Raw genomic sequence first — 20,886 nt, 5'->3', positions numbered from 1 at the left:
TGTGTCTTGTGTAAGATAAGGGCGTATTTTGGATATGTTTCTTAGATGTATGTAACATGATCTTGAGACAGATTGAATGTGGGTAACAAAGGACAGTTCAGAGTCAAGAATGACACCTAGGCAGCGAGCTTGTGGGGTAGGGGTGATTGCAGAGTTCTCAACAGTGATAGAGATATCAGGTTGGAAACTACTATTGGCCGGTGGAAATATAATTAATTCTGTTTTGGAAATATTAAGTTTGAGGTGGCGAGATGTCATCCAAGATGAAATGGCAGAAAGGCATTCAGTGACACGGCCCAATACAGATGGTGACAAATCAGGGGAGGATAGGTAGATTTGAGTATCATCCGCATACAGATGGTACTGAAATCCGAAAGAGTTGATTAGTTTGCCAAGAGATATGGTATAGATAGAGAAAAGCAGAGGACCTAGGACTGAGCCTTGCGGTACTCCAACTGAGAGAGGTAGCGAAGGAGAGGTGGAATCAGAGAAACGAACACTGAAGGAGCGATTAGATAGGTAGGATGAGATCCAAGAAAGGGCTGTGTCCTGAATACCTAGGGATTGTAGTGTTTGTATGAGAAGAGAGTGGTCAACAGTGTCAAAAGCAGCAGAGAGATCAAGAAGAATAAGTAGAGAGTAATGTCCTTTAGATTTAGCAGTGACCAAATCATTCACTACCTTAGTCAGTGCTGTCTCTGTGGAGTGTTGGGCACGAAATCCTGACTGAAGTGGGTCCAGTAGGCTGTGTGAGTTAAGAAAGTGTGTGAGGCGAGTGTAGGCAAGTCTCTCCAGTAGCTTGGAGGGGCATGGGAGCTGAGAGATGGGACGGTAGTTAGAGAGAGAGTTCGGGTCAGAGTTTTGTTTTTTTCAGAATGGGAGTAATCACTGCATGCTTGTATAGAGAAGGAAAGATACCAGTAGACAGGGAGAGATTACAGATTTTCGTTAAGGTTGGGATGAGCACAGTAGACAGAGCTTTACTAATTTGTGAGGGTATAGAGTCAAGGGGAGAGGTATTAGAGTAGGCAGATGAAAAGAGTGCAGATACTTCATCTTCATTTGTAGGATCGAAGGAAGAGAAGGTGTTAGAGGGTTCAGGCAGGGAATTGAGCAGGTCACTTGCTGTGGAAGAGCATACCATTTCATTTCGGATCTTGTCAATCTTGTCCTTGAAATAGGAAGCAAGATCTTGCGCACTGACAGTGGCTGGTGGGTTAGGTGAGGGAGGGACAAGAAGTGATTTAAATGTATTAAAAAGTCGCTTGGGGTTAGAGGCTTGAGCAGAGATGAGAGATTGAAAATATGTTTGTTTGGCAGTGTCCAGAGCATTACGATAAGAGTGGTAGGTGGTCTTATATGTGAGAAAGTCACTTGAACTACGAGATTTATGCCACTGGCGTTCAACTTTACGTGAGAGTTTTTGTAAGTGTCTAGTGTATTTAGAGTGCCACGGTTGACATCTAAGTCTACGTGGAGTGTGATGGGTAGCTGGAGCCACTTCATCAAGTGCTGTTACTAGAGTTTGGTTAAGGTGTGACACAGCAGTCTCTGGAGAGGTGAATGTAGAAATTGGTGAGAGCAGTGGTTGCAGAGAGGTAGATAGTTGTTGAAAATTAATAGCGTTAATATTTCTGCGGGTAAGAGGTGTCTTTGTAGACTTTAGGGACATGGAGTTTGAAGTAATGGAGGAGAGCATGCATATGATAAGGTTGTGATCTGAGAGAGGGAAAGGAGTGTTAGTGAGTTCAGAAACAGAGCATAGTCTGGTGAATACAAGATCAAGGCAGTGGCCCTCCTGATGAGTAGGGGAGTCAGTCCATTGGGAGAGGCCAAGAGAGGAGGTTAGAAAGAGTAGTTTAGAGGCATGGGGAGATTGTGGACTGTCAATAGAGATATTGAAATCACCCATAATGATGGTGGAGATGTCAGAGGATAGAAAGTGAGGGAGCCAAGCAGAAAAATCTTCCAGAAACTTTTTGGTTTGCCCAGGTAAGCGATAGATAGCTGCAACACGCAGAGAGAAAGGGGTGAAAATCCGAATAGAGTGTACTTCAAAGGATGTAAATGTGAGTGAGGGAACAGGTGGTAAAACGATGTGCATGTAAGATTTGGACAGTAATATTCCAACACCACCTCCTTTGATGTTACCAGGCCTGGGGGGGGGGGGGTGAAGTGGAGGCCACCATGTGATAGTGCTGCAGGGGAGGCACTGTCTGATTGTGTGAGCCAGGTTTCTGTTATAGCCAGCATATTGAATTTTTTTGCTATGAAAAGGTCATGAATAGCTGTTAATTTGTTGCAAACAGAGCGTGCATTCCATAAAGCACATTTTAGTGACTTGGAGGTAGATGGGAGACAAGTGATGTTGATAAGGTTTGTTGATTTTAGATTCCGTTGTGAATCAGCTGAATGTGAGCGTGGTATGTGGATGGGACCTGGATTTGGGGATATGTCACCAGCTAGTAGAAGCAGAAGAAGAGAGAGATAGGTATAGTTGGGGGAGGTGTGTGATAGTTTCTTATGGTGACAGGTAGAGGATGTGACAGTTAGTGTACATAGATAGGTTAAAAGCTCATGAGTGTTAATAAGAGGGGAGTGGATTAATGAGGCTGCAATGTGTACAGAGCGATACATAACAGGAATAGTGAAGGACGATGTCATTATATAGAGGATACCATGAAGTGCTATGAGGAAAAACAGTTTGTGGAGCATGGTGTTTATAATGAGAAAAGTATAGATAGGAAAATGCTTATGGAAATTGTTAGTTAAATGGTAGATTTACCTGCTTTCCAATGTTTTTCAATGTTTTACAAATATAGTTTTCAATATACACTCAACGTTACTTGGGTGTATATGAATATTTGATCGGGCGCACAAAAGCAAATATATCTACCTGTAAACACACGGAACAAAAAGGGTTTTATCTATTGTCAATACATGTAATAAATAACTTCCAATAGCAGCTCCTATAAGACAACTGGATGTCAGGATAAGATAAATATATAAATCTCTGATAACTAGAGACAAACATAAGGAGCGCTGGTTTAAAATTCAATTCGTAGATTTAATATCAATTTAAACACACATATAGCATAGTAAAAACTCAATTGAGTATCTATATAAGCTGACACTTCAATAAGCTCATAAAAGTGCACATAACTATATTTAAAAGTTCAAAGACAGATTCCAATCGTGATCTACAGCAACAGAAATCAGATGGTAGTTGTCGGTCAAAGCTTAATTAGCAATCCAGGGTTCCTTTTAACTGCCTTTCAGCTGTAATTATGTCCTCCAAGTGTGCAGATGATTAGAGAGCATAGAATGGTTTTATGATAATTCAGATCAGAGCTCTATAGCGGTTCAAGTATCCGTTTAGTATAATCACACAGACAATGCAGAAGATGGAATTACCAGACCAGGCTGTCACGGAAATTTCTCCACCAAAATGCTAGTATTTTTCAAGCTGACACTGCATGGATACTTAACGGTGTTGGACCCAGCGGTCAAGATGTCCCGGGAGGGCTCGCCGGATGTGGCGGTCACGGCGTTCGGTCCTCACAGCTGGTAGACGCACTGAAAGGTTTGCACACGGAGGAAACGATTGGCAGGGAACCAGGCTGGCTGTAGCATACACGGTGCACAGTGGAGCGTCCTCTACGCGTTTCTCCGCTCTAGTGGTAAGCGGTTTCCTCAGGAGGTTAATACAGGTGTCCATAGCAGGTATGCTTATAAAGTCCATTCAGCCAATAAGGAAGTCTCATTCATTTGGACTACACCTGTATTTAATTGATGCACCAGCTTAATTCATTTAGAGAAAATAAACCTATCTAACTTTATAGGGAAATCTCTATCAATCAATAAAACATGCTTAAGGGAGATTACATGTATCTGAATTCTTTGTTGACACATCAATAATTGCATACAGGTATATAAATTATAGTATTCTACATAACAACATTTCCTTGTTTCATTATATTTAATTTATGGCATCACAGAGAACATCAGTATCATCTAAACAGAAAACACCTATAGCACTCCTAATATTACTAAGAGCTTTGGTTTAGGCATACGTCTCAATAGCTCATCAGGTAAGTTCTCAGACTCCAACTCCCAAGGTCACAGGATTGAGCCATAGTGAGACCCACAACAAAATAAGATCACAACCTTAATTTATGTAGTTATTTACTTTAGCTTTTTTAAGTAGATAAATATTCCTACATTACCAGACCTAGACTAATAAAGTTTTTTATAAAAAAATATAATATATATATATATAGTCTAGATATGGTAATATACATTACAGGAATTATACATCCCCAAATAACATAACCTGGACAAAATTTCTAAGAAGATAGTAGATACAGATGTGTCCACTATTACCTTTCTGAAAAAAGTATCATGGCCTGCCGTTCATGGCACGAGATAAGCTTTCCTCTTAAGATATACACGGCAAGCCATGTGTATCTCCTCTGAAATATAGTGCAGTACCACTTTTCAGACAGCAGGTGGCATTTTCAGAAACTGAGCAAGCAGAAAGTCTGATAAAGAGATTCTAGAGGGAGTAGTTCAGACCTGATTCTAGCAGCATTTTATTTGCAAATGGGCAAAACCATGGGGGTCATTCCGAAATGATCGCACACTAGGTTGTTTTGCAGCATTGCGATCAGGTCGAAACTGCACATGCGTATGCATCTCAATGCGCATGTGCGTCATACGGGTACAAAGCGGATCATTGCTGAGCAATGGATTTAATGAAGAATCGATTCGCACAGCAGATCGCAAGGAGATTGACAGGAAGAGGGCATTTGTGGGTGGCAACTGAACGCTTTCTGGGAGTGTTTGGAAAAACGCAGGCGTGTCCAAGCGTTTGCAGGGCAGGTGTCTGACGTCAATTCCGGACACGAACAGGCTAAAGTGTTTGCCCCGAATTTACATCAGACACCCACCCTGCAAACGCATAGACACACCTGCGTTTTTCCAAACACTCCCAGAAAACGGTCAGTTGACATCCACAAATGTTTTCTTCCAGTTAATCTCCTTGCGATTGTCTGTGCGAATGGATTCTTCATTAAATCCATTGCTCAGCAACGATCCACTTTGTACCTGTGCGACGCACCTGCGTATTGCGGGGCACACACATGCGCAGTTATGTCCTGATCGCAGCTCAGCAAAACAACCTAGCATGCAATCAGGCCTGCATGACCCCCATGGTTTTGCCCATCTGCTAACAAAATGTCAGCTATGGGGGGGTCATTCCGAGTTGATCGTAGCCCTGCAAAATTTTGCAGGGCTACGATCAGGAACAGAGACATGTGGGGGATGCCCAGCACAGGGCCAGTCCGCCCTGCAGGTCAGTTACGCCCCACCCCCTGCAGAAGTGCAAAAATATTGCACAGCGGCGATGCTTTTGTACTTCAGGAGTAGCTCCCGGCCAGCGCAGCTTTAGCGTGCTGGCCGGGAGCTACTCATTACTACACGGCCCGCAGCGGCTGGTCAGCAGCAGCGATCAGGTCAGAATGACCCCCATGAGCCGTATGTGCAGGGCAATTTATCCATCATGCACACGGGAATATCAGCTGCAGCAGCTAATTGTGAAGTATTAATATTTTTCCAATACATCTCTCATACTAACTTCCAACATGTACCTGGCTCAATGTTGCCTATATGTTTAAAAAAAATATTTTTCCTTGTGATTGATAATGTGCTGATGAAGAGTTCATACAAACTCCACACAGAGATTCAATATAGAAATTATGATACTAACTAAAAGGCACTATTGATACTTGTCATTTTTTGCAATTGTTTGGTGGTTAAGGTGCGAGTAGAGAGAATTTTTGGTATTTCAATACCACATATATTTCACTGGGATCCGGTCTGAAGATCGACAGTGTCTGCCATACAAGTGGGTGCTGCGTCTGTCTGCCACAAATCGGTCCAGTGCTGAGGCTGTGTTGCCATAATAAATCACTGGGTGCTCTGTCTGCCATACAAGTGGGTGCTGTGCCTGTCTGCCACAAATCAGTCCTGTGCTTGGGCTGTGCTCCATAATAAGTCACTGGGTGCTCTGCCTGACATACAAGTGGGTGAAGAAACATGAGACCCAGGGCCTGATCAGCCATAAGCCTGCAGCCGGAATGGCTGAGTCCTGGGGGGGCACCGGCACAATAGATGCTTAGGCTCTACCTACTACTGGAAGCTGCAGATTCCATGCAGACAGCGTGGAAGACGGCCCTTGTAGGAGACAGATGCCAGGGGTATTACTAGACCATTACCCAGCGCTACCCAGAATGAGCATGTAACCCCCTGGCTCTAAGCATATAACCCCTATGGCAAAAAGCATATGTAACCCCTGGCAACGAGCATGTAACCCCTGGCAACGAGCATGTGACCGGGTTAGACTTCCGGTCAGCAGAATCAAGGATGCCGGTGGCTTCTCCTCCCACCTCTAGCCACCAACAGCACCGTGGGCAGCAACATGGACATCCATATGTGCAGGGCAATTTATCCATCAGGCACACGGGAATATCAGCAGCGGCAGCTAATTGTGAAGTATTAATATATCTCCAATACATGTGGGAGTGCCAGTAGTGTCCTCGGTGCAGAGGTGTAGGTGGTGTAATCAGTGCAGGGGGGCTGGCAGTATCCCCAGTGCAGGAGTGTCAGTAGTGCGGGAGATGTCCTCCTTGCACTTGGTTGATGGTACCGTGGACACTTCTGGCACTCCCGCACTGAGGACACCTCAGCAGGAAGCGTCCTGCTATGCAAAACCATTCACTCCCGCTGACATCGCTGGGCAGGCGGAAAATCACTCAGTATGTATGCGCTGAGAGGTTTTCTGCCCAGCAATATCGGTGATCACACGGGCTCAGCAAGACCACTCAGCACACACAGCTGCACCAGCGATGTGTGCTGAGCGATCTGTCACTGCCCGTGTTTGCAATAGAGAAAACATGGGTGATGACTAGATCTTTCAAGCATGCAGGGACGCACATCACTATCGCTATAGTCCATACACACATAGCGATTTGTGCTGTATTTCTAAGTGACTCAGCAAATCAATTAGAAAAGCAGCCCAAATCGCTATGTGTGTGTGATTGTATTCAGGTCGTTCTGATGTACAGTATTGCCAGCTTTAGAGTCCAGTTCTTAATTGTGTAGGTGTGAAAATCTCAGTGTGAGAGGCCTTTGAAGTAGATTCCTTGGGGAATAGAGATACAGCACAGTAACATGTATTCTGGGTGGGGGAAGGGCTGCTGTCCTGGAATTTGAAATAAACAGTGAACTTTTAGCAATTCAGAGCCTCAGTTTATTAATGCAAAAATTGGAGTTATTTGTTACTCAGAGCACAGAGGTGAATGAAGTCTAAAGTGACATTAAAGAATAAGTTAATTAAAACCTAATAGTGCTACAAGGTAACGGAACATATTATAAGACTTTGCAATGATAAAATAATTCCAACTAAATAGTATAAATATACTGTAAGTTAGACAAAACTGAATGCAATCACTTGGATGCTTTGTACAATCCATACACAATTACAGTATACAGTGTTGCAGAGGTGACTACTTTTTTTTTAAAACAATTTTCAAGATTGCATAACAAATGTAATACTAGGGTGAAGTACATGTTACAGATAAAATATAACAAATTAATTAATTTAAGCAGGTAGTCTAATTTTGATATTTCAAGCATTTGCAGAAAGGATGAGTACGATAGGTAAAGGGCCCTTTAGGCAAATTCTATGCATTATTCGTTTGCGTACTGTCTTTTTTTTGATGTGTCGACATATAGCCTGTCGACCAATATTGGTCGACCTAATGACTGTTTACCTTCTTTTTGTCGACAATATGATCCATTCCAATTACATGCAGCTGGCTTGTCCATTTCTTTCTATAATCACTGGCAGCACAGAAAATAAATGGTCTACATAATTATTTCAGGTCTCCAATGTAAGTACGTTTTTCCAAAATGTATTGATGCCATCAATCAGTTGCTCTTTTGTCCTTGGCTTACATTGAGAACGAATATAACTTTTCATTTGAGACCACACTAGCTCGATAGGATTCATGTCCGGTGATCTGTGAAAAGTCAATAAAGGGAGAGAATTTAAAAATGGAATATTTGGCATTTCATGCTTTACAGTGCGGGAGGTGTCCTCAGTCCATGAGTGCTAGCAATAGGTGTGCCGGCAGGGCAGGGGTGTCGGCAGTGCAAAAGGTGTCCTCATTGCAGGAGTGCCGGCAGTGAGGGCGGTGTCCTCATTGCAGGAGTTCAGGGGTGCCAGCAGTGTGGGAGTGCCGGAAGTGTCCTCAGTGCAGGGGTGCCGGCAGTGTCGGCAGTGCAGGAGGTGTCCTTAGTGCAGGAATTCTGGCAGTATCCCCAGTGCAGGAGTGTCAGCAGTGCAGGCAGTGCCGGTGGTGTCCTCAGTGCAGGGGTGTCGGCAGTGTCGGCAGTGTGGGAGTACTGGAGGTGTCCTTAGTGCAGGAGTTCAGGGGTGTCGGCAGTTTGGGAGTGCCAGAAGTGTCCTTGGTGCAGGGGTTCCAGCAGTGTTGGCAGTGTGGGAGGTGTCCTCAGTGCAAGAGTTCAAGGGTGCTGGCAGTGTCGGCAGTGTGGGAGTGTCTGAAGTGTCCTCGGTGCAGGGGTGCCAGCAGTGCGGGAGGTGTCCTCAGTTTAGGAGTGCTGGCAGTATCCCCAGTGCAGGTGTGCCGGCAGTGTCGACAGTGCGGGAGGTGTCCTTAGTGCAGGAATTCTGACAGTATCCCCAGTGCAGGAGTGTCAGCAGTTCAGGCAGTGCCGGTGGTGTCCTCAGTGCAGGGGTGTCGGCAGTGTCGGCAGTGCGGGAGTACTGGAGGTGTCCTTAGTGCAAGAGTTCAGGGGTGTCGGCAGTTTGGGAGTGCCAGAAGTGTCCTCGGTGCAGGGGTTCCAGCAGTGTTGGCAGTGTGGGAGGTGTCCCCAGTGCAGGAGTTCAGGGGTGCTGGCAGTGTCGGCAGTGTGGGAGTGTCGGAAGTGTCCTCGGTGCAGGGGTGCCAGCAGTGCAGGAGGTGTCCTCAGTCTAGGAGTACTGGCAGTATCCCCAGTGCAGGTGTGCCGGCAGTGTCGACAGTGCGGGAGGTGTCCTCATTGCAGGAATTCAGGGGTGCCGGCAGTGTGGGGTTGCCGGAAGTGTCCTCGGTGTAGAAGTGCCGGCAGTGCGGGAGGTGTCCTCAGTCCATGAGTGCTAGCAATAGGTGTGCCGGCAGGGCAGGGGTGTCGGCAGTGCAAAAGGTGTCCTCATTGCAGGAGTGCTGGCCGTGAGGGCGGTGTCCTCATTGCAGGAGTTCAGGGGTGCCAGCAGTGTGGGAGTGCCGGAAGTGTCCACTGTGCAGGGGTGCCGGCAGTGTCGGCAGTGCAGGAGGTGTCCTCAGTGCAGGAATGCTAGCAGTATACCCAGTGCAGGAGTGTCGGCAGTGCGGGAAGTGCCGGCGGTGTCCTCAGTGCAGGGGTACCGGCAGTGTCGGCAGTGCGGGAGTACTGGAGGTGTCCTTAGTGCAGGAGTTCAAGGGTGTCGGCAGTGTGGGAGTGCCAGAAGTGTCCTTGGTGCGAGAGGTGTCTTCAGTGCAGGAGTGCTGGCAGTATCCCCAGCGCAGGGGTGCCAGAAGTGTCAGCAGTCAGGGGTGCAGGCAGTGTGGGAGTGCCAGTAGTGTCCTCGGTGCAGAGGTGTAGGTGGAGTAATCAGTGCAGGGGGGCTGGCAGTATCCCCAGTGCAGGAGTGTCAGTAGTGCGGGAGATGTCCTCCTTGCACTTGGTTGATGGTACCGTGGACACTTCTGGCACTCCCGCACTGAGGACACCTCAGCAGGAAGCGTCCTGCTATGCAAAACCATTCACTCCCGCTGACATCGCTGGGCAGGCGGAAAATCACTCAGTATGTATGCGCTGAGTGGTTTTCTGCCCAGCGATATCGGTGATCACACGGGCTCAGCAAGACCACTCAGCACACACAGCTGCACCAGCGATGTGTGCTGAGCGATCTGTCACTGCCCGTGTTTGCAATAGAGAAAACATGGGTGATGACTAGATCTTTCAAGCATGCAGGGACGTACATCACTATCGCTATAGTCCATACACACATAGCGATTTGTGCTGTATTTCTAAGTGACTCAGTAAATCAATTAGAAAAGCAGCCCAAATCGCTATGTGTGTGTGATTGTATTCAGGTCGTTCTGATGTACAGTATTGCCAGCTTTAGAGTCCAGTTCTTAATTGTGTAGGTGTGAAAATCTCAGTGTGAGAGGCCTTTGAAGTAGATTCCTTGGGGAATAGAGATACAGCACAGTAACATGTATTCTGGGTGGGGGAAGGGCTGCTGTCCTGGAATTTGAAATAAACAGTGAACTTTTAGCAATTCAGAGCCTCAGTTTATTAATGCAAAAATTGGAGTTATTTGTTACTCAGAGCACAGAGGTGAATGAAGTCTAAAGTGACATTAAAGAATAAGTTAATTAAAACCTAATAGTGCTACAAGGTAACGGAACATATTATAAGACTTTGCAATGATAAAATAATTCCAACTAAATAGTATAAATATACTGTAAGTTTGACAAAACTGAATGCAATCACTTGGATGCTTTGTACAATCCATACACAATTACAGTATACAGTGTTGCAGAGGTGACTACTTTTTTTTTTAAAACAATTTTCAAGATTGCATAACAAATGTAATACTAGGGTGAAGTACATGTTACAGATAAAATATAACAAATTAATTAATTTAAGCAGGTAGTCTAATTTTGATATTTCAAGCATTTGCAGAAAGGATGAGTACGATAGGTAAAGGGCCCTTTATGCAAATTCTATGCATTATTCGTTTGCGTACTGTCTTTTTTGATGTGTTGACATATAGCCTGTCGACCAATATTGGTCGACCTAATGACTGTTGACCTTCTTTTTGTCGACAATATGATCCATTCCAATTACATGCAGCTGGCTTGTCCATTTCTTTCTATAATCACTGGCAGCACAGCAAATAAATGGTCTACATAATTATTACAGGTCTCCAATGTAAGTACGTTTTTCCAAAATGTATTGATGCCATCAATCAGTTGCTCTTTTGTCCTTGGCTTACATTGAGAACGAATATAACTTTTCATTTGAGACCACACTAGCTCGATAGGATTCATGTCCGGTGATCTGTGAAAAGTCAATAAAGGGAGAGAATTTAAAAATGGAATATTTGGCATTTCATGCTTTACAGTGCGGGAGGTGTCCTCAGTCCATGAGTGCTAGCAATAGGTGTGCCGGCAGGGCAGGGGTGTCGGCAGTGCAAAAGGTGTCCTCATTGCAGGAGTGCCGGCAGTGAGGGCGGTGTCCACATTGCAGGAGTTCAGGGGTGCCAGCAGTGTGGGAGTGCCGGAAGTGTCCTCAGTGCAGGGGTGCCGGCAGTGTCGGCAGTGCAGGAGATGTCCTTAGTGCAGGAATTCTGGCAGTATCCCCAGTGCAGGAGTGTCAGCAGTGCGGGCAGTGCCGGTGGTGTCCTCAGTGCAGGGGTGTCGGCAGTGTCGGCAGTGTGGGAGTACTGGAGGTGTCCTTAGTGCAGGAGTTCAGGGGTGTCGGCAGTTTGGGAGTGCCAGAAGTGTCCTTAGTGCAGGGGTTCCAGCAGTGTTAACAGTGTGGGAGGTGTCCTCAGTGCAAGAGTTCAAGGGTGCTGGCAGTGTCGGCAGTGTGGGAGTGTCTGAAGTGTCCTCGGTGCAGGGGTGCCAGCAGTGCGGGAGGTGTCCTCAGTCTAGGAGTGCTGGCAGTATCCCCAGTGCAGGTGTGCCGGCAGTGTCGACAGTGCGGGAGGTGTCCTTAGTGCAGGAATTCTGACAGTATCCCCAGTGCAGGAGTGTCAGTAGTGCAGGCAGTGCCGGTAGTGTCCTCAGTGCAGGAGTGTCGGCAGTGTCGGCAGTGCGGGAGTACTGGAGGTGTCCTTAGTGCAAGTGTATATACAGGAAGCAGATCACCAGCTGACTAATGTGAAATTTTATAAAAAATTACCAGGAGATCCTACCATTAGGTTCTTGTGTGATCTAAAACAAATATTGGCTGATGCCCTGGCGTGCGGTGTGATATCCAGGGAGGAATATAATTTTTTATTAAATACACATCCTATCACTTCCACTTATTATCACCTCCCTAAAATTCATAAATCACTTTCTTCACCTCCTGGACGTCCTATTATTTCGGGTGTAGGTTCACTCACTTCTAATTTATCTGCATATGTTGATTCTTTTTTACAGCCACATGTCAAAAGTTTAAGGTCTTATATAAAAGATACCACCCACTTTCTACACCTAATCAGGGAGCTAAAATGGCAAGAAGATTTCTTGCTAGTTACCTGTGATGTAGAATCACTCTACACCAACATACCGCACGATCTGGGTCTTAAAGTTATAGAGAAGTATTTATCTCAGGATTCCACACTGTCACGTGAGCACTGTCACTTTATTTTGGATTCTATCTGGTATATTCTAAAACACAATTATTTTCTGTTTAATGATGAATTTTTTTTGCAGATTCATGGTACCGCCATGGGCACCAGGTTCGCTCCGAGCTTTGCCAACTTATATATGGGGAACCTTGAAAATCAATACATATGGGGGGGCCCCTTCGGAGCGAACCTGATGCTCTATGGTAGGTACATAGATGACTTGTTTATCATTTGGAAAGGGGACACAACATCTGTTTCACAATTTATTGATTTTCTTAATTCAAACACCTTTGGTCTTTTTTTTACAAGCACGGTTCATAAGACGGATATGACGTTCCTGGATATCGCACTACACGCTGGGGCAATTAATCAGCCTATTCAAACTAAAACATTTAGAAAAAAGGTTGACTGTAACACTTTCTTGGGATACACAAGCTGCCACTATAAACCTTGGGTCAATAATATCCCCAAAAGCCAGTATCTGAGGATTAAAAGAAATTGTTCCAATGAGAATGATTTTATTATTCAAAGTAGGGAACTGACACAATCTCTTTTGGATCATGGCTATCCGAAATCTCTCCTAGATTTGGCTTATGAGGAGGTATCAAAACAGTGTAGGCAGGAGATTCTACTAGATAAATCTGAAAAAAAGAAGATCAGTTATATATCAGAAAATAATGAACCACTTTTTATTTCAAGATTTAATAATTCATCAAATAAGATTAGGGATATTCTGACAAAAAAATTTCCCGTGTTAAAGATGGACAAGGTGTTATCAGGGTGTTTGAATGATAAACCTAGAATAGTTTTCAAAAGAGCTAATAACCTACAAAACCACCTTTCACCCAGTCATTTCAAACCCATTTCTACTTACTGCACTAAGAAGCCTCATTTATCTCAGGCACAGAGAGGACAATGTAAGAAATGTTTTAAACCCAGATGTATCACCTGTAGATTCATTGATTCAGAGAGCCATGACTTTTCAGCCCCGAAAGACACTGGGAATTATAAATTTAGTATTATCGGATCCATTACCTGTCAGACCACATATGTTATATATGTAATAACTTGCATATGTGGCCTGCAGTATGTAGGTCGTACTACCCGGTCACTCAATACACGGTTCTTAGAACATAGAAGACTTATTAATAAGAAGTCACTCACGCACAGTGTGCCCAGACATGTGGTTCAATCACATGAGGGGGACATTAAGGTTATCTCTATTAAGGGCATTGAACACATAGAAGAGACCCCAAGAGGTGGCGATAGGTTCAATCGCTTCTGTAAGCGAGAGGCGTATTGGATTTGTTCGCTTAATACCCTTGTTCCAATGGGTTTGAACGAAAACATTGAAATGAACAACATATGACAAATTAGTCTATGGCCCAATATTGTATGACTATGTATCTATAGAATATTATTACCTTTTTTCATGTGGGTGTCTGGTCCTTTAAAAACCCATGAAATTTAACGTACTTTATGTACACTAGGATTGCTTTAGATATCTTTCTATTATCATGTAATATAGAATATTTATTACATGATATATAAATGAGTATGTGTTATAATTTATTTTATATTAAAAAAAAACAAAAAAAAACCAGTATGTTACTATAGACCAAATTTTGGATAGTTTGATATTGCTAGATTCATATGCACTGTGAAAAATATATTTCTACTATCTTCTTAGAAATTTTGTCCAGGTTATGTTATTTTGGGATGTATAATTCCTGTAATGTATATTACCATATCTAGACTATATATATATATATATATATATATATATATATATATATTATATTTTTTTATAAAAAACTTTATTAGTCTAGGTCTGGTAATGTAGGAATATTTATCTACTTAAAAAAGCTAAAGTAAATAACTACATAAATTAAGGTTGTGATCTTATTTTGTTGTGGGTCTCACTATGGCTCGATCCTGTGACCTTGGGAGTTGGAGTCTGAGAACTTACCTGATGAGCTATTGAGACGTATGCCTAAACCAAAGCTCTTAGTAATATTAGGAGTGCTATAGGTGTTTTCTGTTTAGATGATACTGATGTTCTCTGTGATGCCATAAATTAAATATAATGAAACAAGGAAATGTTGTTATGTAGAATACTATAATTTATATACCTGTATGCAATTATTGATGTGTCAACAAAGAATTCAGATACATGTAATCTCCCTTAAGCATGTTTTATTGATTGATAGAGATTTCCCTATAAAGTTAGATATGTTTATTTCTCTAAATGAATTAAGCTGGTGCATCAATTAAATACAGGTGTAGTCCAAATGAATGAGACTTCCTTATTGGCTGAATGGACTTTATAAGCATACCTGCTATGGACACCTGTATTAACCTCCTGAGGAAACCGCTTACCACTAGAGCGGAGAAACGCGTAGAGGACGCTCCACTGTGCACCGTGTATGCTACAGCCAGCCTGGTTCCCTGCCAATCGTTTCCTCCGTGTGCAAACCTTTCAGTGCGTCTACCAGCTGTGAGGACCGAACGCCGTGACCGCCACATCCGGCGAGCCCTCCCGGGACATCTTGACCGCTGGGTCCAACACCGTTAAGTATCCATGCAGTGTCAGCTTGAAAAATACTAGCATTTTGGTGGAGAAATTTCCGTGACAGCCTGGTCTGGTAATTCCATCTTCTGCATTGTCTGTGTGATTATACTAAACGGATACTTGAACCGCTATAGAGCTCTAATCTGAATTATCATAAAACCATTCTATGCTCTCTAATCATCTGCACACTTGGAGGACATAATTACAGCTGAAAGGCAGTTAAAAGGAACCCTGGATTGCTAATTAAGCTTTGACCGACAACTACCATCTGATTTCTGTTGCTGTAGATCACAATTGGAATCTGTCTTTGAACTTTTAAATATAGTTATGTGCACTTTTATGAGCTTATTGAAGTGTCAGCTTATATAGAAACTCAATTGAGTTTTTACTATGCTATATGTGTGTTTAAATTGATATTAAATCTACAAATTGAATTTTAAACCAGCGCTCCTTATGTTTGTCTCTAGTTATTAGAGATTTATATGTTTTTCAATGTTTGTTCAACTGTTGGTTTAACTGTTCTTTTTAAAATTTCCTAACTTTGTAATTTCCAAACTTCGTATATTTCTAAACTTCTGACAACTGCCCCGCAGACAACTGCCCCATAACTGAAAGCTAACATATACTTGCTAACATATACTTGTTTGATTGCAATTAGTCACTAGGAGTGCCGTACCACCGACTTGCTGTAACTTTTATTGTACAGGCACCAAGGTGGTCATTCCGAGTTGTTCGCTCATTGACGATTTTCGCTATGCTGCGATCTGTTGCTCAATGCGCATGCGCATGGTACGCAGCGTGCATGCGTTTAGTTATTTAACTAAAAACTTAGCAGTTTTGCTGTCGTTCTTGCAACGCTTTTCATTCGCACTGCTGATAGGTGAGTGATTGACAGGAAAGGGGCGTTTCTGGGTGGTAACTGAGCGTTTTTCGGGAGTGTGCTAAAAAATGAGGGAGTGTCTGGAGAAATGGGGGAGTGGCTGGCCGAACGCAGGGCATGTTTGTGAGTTAAACCAGGAACTAAACGGACCGAACTGATCGCAATCTAGGAGTAGGTCTGGAGCTACTCAGAAACTGCAAGAAAATATTTAGTAGCAATTCTGCTACTCTTTCGTTCGCTATTCTGCTAAGCTAAGATACACTCCCAGAGGGCGGCGGCCTAGCGTTTGCAATGCTGCTAAAAGTAGCTAGCGAGCAAACAACTCGGAATCACCACCCAAGTGCGATTGTTGGATAGTATTGGGAAAGCCGGACCCACAGTGATGTGTGTATATATACACTGCTCAAAAAAATAAAGGGCACACTTAAACAACACATCCTAGATCTGAATGAATGAAATATTCTTATTAAATACTTTGTTCTTTACATAGTTGAATGTGCTGACAACAAAATCACACAAAAATTATCAATGGAAATCAAATTTATTAACCCATGGAGGTCTGGATTTGGAGTCACACTCAAAATTAAAGTGGAAAAACACACTACAGGCTGATCCAACTTTGATGTAATGTCCTTAAAAAGAGTAAAAATGAGACTCAGTAGTGTGTGTGGCCTCCACTTGCCTGCATGACCTCCCTACAATACCTGGGCATGCTCCTGATGAGGTGGCAGATGGTCTCCTGAGGGATCTCCTGCCAGACCTGGACTAAAGCATCCGTCAACTCCTGGACAGTCTGTGGTGCAACGTGGCTTTGGTGGATGGAGCGAGACATGATGTCCCAGATGTGCTCAATTGGATTCAGGTCTGGGGAACGGGCGGGCCAGTCCATAGCATCAATGCCTTCATCTTGCAGGAACTGCTGACACACTCCAGCCACATGAGGTCTAGCATTGTCTTGCATTAGGAGGAACCCAGGGCAAACCGCACCAGCATATGGTCTCACAAGGAGTCTGAGGATCTCATCTCGATACCTAATGTCAGTCAGGCTACCTCTAGCGAGCACATGGAGGGCTGTGCGGCCCCCCCAAAGAAATGCCACCTCACACCATTACTGACCCACTGCCAAACCGGTCATGCTGGAGGATGTTGCAGGCAGCGGAACGTTCTCCTTGGCGTCTCCAGACTCTGTCACGTCTGTCACATGTGCTCACTGAGAACATGCTTTCGTCTGTGAAGAGCACAGGGCTCCAGTGGTGAATTTGCCAATCTTGGTGTTCTCTGGCAAATGCCAAACGTCCTGCACGGTGTTGGGCTGTAAGCACAACCCCCACCTGTGGATATCGGGCCCTCATACCACCCTCATGAAGTCTGTTTCTGATCATTTGAGTTGACACATGCACATTTGTGGCTTGCTGGAAGTCATTTTGCAGGGCTCTGGCAGTGCTCCTCCTGTTCCTCCTTGCACAAAGGCGGAGGTAGCGGTCCTGCTGCTGGGTTGTTGCCCTCCTACGGCCTCCTCCACATCTCCTGATGTACTGGCCTGTTTCCTGGTAGCGCCTCCATGCTCTGGACACTACGCTGACAGACACAGCAAACCTTCCCACAGCTCGCATTGATGTGCCATCCTGGATGAGCTGCACTACCTGAGCCATGTGTGTGGGTTATAGACTCCGTCTCATGCTACCACTAGAGTGAAAGCACCGCCAGCTTTCAAAAGTGACCAAAACATCAGCCAGAAAGCATAGGAGCTGAGAAGTGGTCTGTGGTCACCACCTGCAGAACAACTCCTTTATTGGGGGTGTCTTGCTAATTGCCTATAATTTCCACCTGTTGTCTATTCCATTTGGACAACCGCATGTGAAGTTGATTGTCAATCAGTGTTGCTTCCTAAGTGGACAGTTTGATTTCACAGAAGTGTCAATGACTTGGGGTTACATTGTGTTGTTTAAGTGTTCCCTTTATTTTTTTTGAACAGTGTATATATAATATATATATATATATATTACAGGGACATGCGGTGAGGTAAATGGCTCAGGAAGCATTGGCTGGCACCAGAGCCAGATTTACACACAACATATGAGCCAAAGGGTACATCTGGGCATTATACACAGGTGCAGCAGTATAAGCTCCTGGAAAGTTGGTGAGTTATGATCAGAGATGTGCAGAAAAGATAGGCACTGCCTCACCTGCCATAGACATTTTACTCCAGAGTTTTGGATATAAAAATTATTAGAATAATACAAAGAAGATATTTCAAACATATTCTTTGTATTTTTCATATACTTTATAAAGTCAAAACTCTATATAACTTTATAAAGTCAAAACATTCAAAGAGATAAAACATGTTTTTAACTTGTTACAGTATGTAGAATTTTTTTTTTCTGTTTTCTGTTTTGATCACATAACTTTTCAGCTATGGGATACTCTTCAAAACTAATCCCAAAATGACTAGTTGGAGCACTAACAGTATATACAGGGTTAACCTTTGTCAATACAGCAGCTGACTTCTAAGGGATTACTGCACATGTATTACATCCACAAGCAAATAAAGGGGAGATTTTGCATGAAGAGTTTTCTATTATAGGGTGTCATTCCGAGTTGATCGCAGCCAGCAACTTTTTGCTGCTGGTGCGATCAACTAATCCACGCCTATGGAGGAGTGTATTTTAGCTTAGCAGGGCTGCGATCACTTGTGCAGCCCTGCTAAGCTATAAAAGTTTCCAGCAACCTAGTAGTAAGGCTGGATCTACTTACCCTGTGCGACGGATCCAGCGACGTTCCTCCCGGCATTGACGTCAGACATCAGCCCTCTGTTTGCCTGGACATGCCTGCGTTTTCCTTACCACTCCCCAAAAACGTCTGCCAACAGACCGGTGACACCCCAGAACGCCTTCCTTCTGTCAATCTTCTTGCGGTCGCCGCTGCGACCGCTTTCTTTGTATCCAGCATCGCCGGGCAATGCGCACGCCATGCATGTGCATTCCAGACCCGTTCGCACCGCAGCGAAGAACTGCTGCGTGTGAAGGGGTTGGAATAACCCCCATAGTACGTTTCATTCAGGAAACCACAGTAGCAGTGATCAAACTAGTTGCGGTGCCGGTGTTGCATTGCACCGAGGCCAGCCGCAGTGAAGGGGCCCAAAGCCAGTGGCATTTCAATGAGTCACACTGACTTATTTACATGCCACCACCAGCAGCTGCGCGACCTGCCTCCAGTGACATAGTCTTGGTAACGCTGTCACTGCTAAGTTGCTGCTATTCATGTCAGCAGTGCCATGCAACAGTCCAGGGTCAGCTGAAGTAGAGGGAGGGTCCCTCTCCCCTCTCCTCTTAGCTCCTCCCCTTTTCTACATTTCCCCAGTGCCGACTTCCTCTCTGTGTGTACTTTGTACCCCCAGCGCGGCGTTTGTACGCTAAGTCCGTACATGGTACGGGACTCTGTACGCAAATAGCGTACAAAGTACGTAGCGTGTGTATTAAGTCTAGCGGCCGCAGCGGCTCCATGGTAAAAGTGTATTTAGAGGTATAGCTTTATGGTTTAAGATAATATCGACATTATCAATCTCCACAAATAACTATTTCATAGCAACAGGGACCATTTCATAAGACAGATATTCAACTCTTGGAGATATATATATATATATATATCAAATTACCTAGCTGACAGCGCCTAAATGAATAAATAAATAAATACCGATATGCAATCGCACCTAAGCGCTGCCGGGAATAGGCACTGTGCGTGTGCCTATGAATGCAATGTTAAAAAAGGAAGAAAAAAAAGGGGTCGGCTGCGCTTATGGTGTTTTACAAATAGGTATAAATCATGGAGAGTTGACAGATTTATATATAAAACAGGTTTATTATGATATAAAATACATCAACAAATCATGTGTAACCTAATAATGAATAACTGTACTCTGAGACACCGTTATGTAAACACACAGTATCAATCAAGCTCTATGTATAATGTTCCCCTGATTCAGGGTTTCGGATTGTTACTTGTTATCAATTGTAACCAAGATGAAACTTAAATAGTAACACTTAAACTCTGCAATAAATTGTGACTAAGAGATGGATAAAGACAAAAAAAGTTTTTTTCCCTCCAATGATCGGAAGCAGAAAAGCAGGGCCCAGCGAAAAAATAAAAATAAAAATGTATTATACAATATACAGTTTTTACCTCTCCTGTGGGCTGGTGCTACCGAGCGTCCTCGGTGCAGTCGTATATTGAGCCCACCGTATGCTGTTTAGGGAGAGAGATTTGGTGAAGAGGTGTTTATCCCAGTTTGCTGTTGGATAAGTGAGTCCCGGATGCAGGATGATTACTTGTGTTTTACCTAGGGCTGGTGGAAATCCTTTAGGTGCCCTGAGCATCGGTATTAGCACATCTTCCAGAGCATCAAAGGAACACACGCTGCTGCCGCTAATTGCGGTGGAGACTCACAGGTGAAATGCCGGTCGGATCTGCCGCACCGACATGCACAAGGATGAAGCGCTATCCCGCGTCCAAGGAGCTGTTTAAATAATGCTGGCTGGCGTTACCAGATGTAGCTGTATGGCGGTGATGCGGGCTGTAGTTTTCCCACTGCCGGGGAACAGCTATCGGAGCTCGCAATGTCCCGCGGCTCGTATCAGCCGTCAGACGCCGTTCAGAAGTGGCAGTATAGCCGCCGTGCAGGCTGAATAGCTCTCCGTGGAGGGCAGAGTTTCTTGGAGCTGTGGAGCTGTGGTACAGGTGAATCAGAGACAGAAAAAGGGGAGGAGCCTAACGCGTTTCGTCACGATTAACGTGACTTTTTCAAAAGTCACGTTAATCGTGATGAAACGCGTTAGGCTCCTCCCCTTTTTCTGTCTCTGATTCACCTGTACCACAGCTCCACAGCTCCAAGAAACTCTGCCCTCCACGGAGAGCTATTCAGCCTGCACGGCGGCTATACTGCCACTTCTGAACGGCGTCTGACGGCTGATACGAGCCGCGGGACAT

Source organism: Pseudophryne corroboree, chromosome 2 (genome assembly GCF_028390025.1).
Source record: "Pseudophryne corroboree isolate aPseCor3 chromosome 2, aPseCor3.hap2, whole genome shotgun sequence".
NCBI lineage: Eukaryota > Metazoa > Chordata > Amphibia > Anura > Myobatrachidae > Pseudophryne > Pseudophryne corroboree.
Note: the sequence above shows the minus strand (reverse complement) of the source record.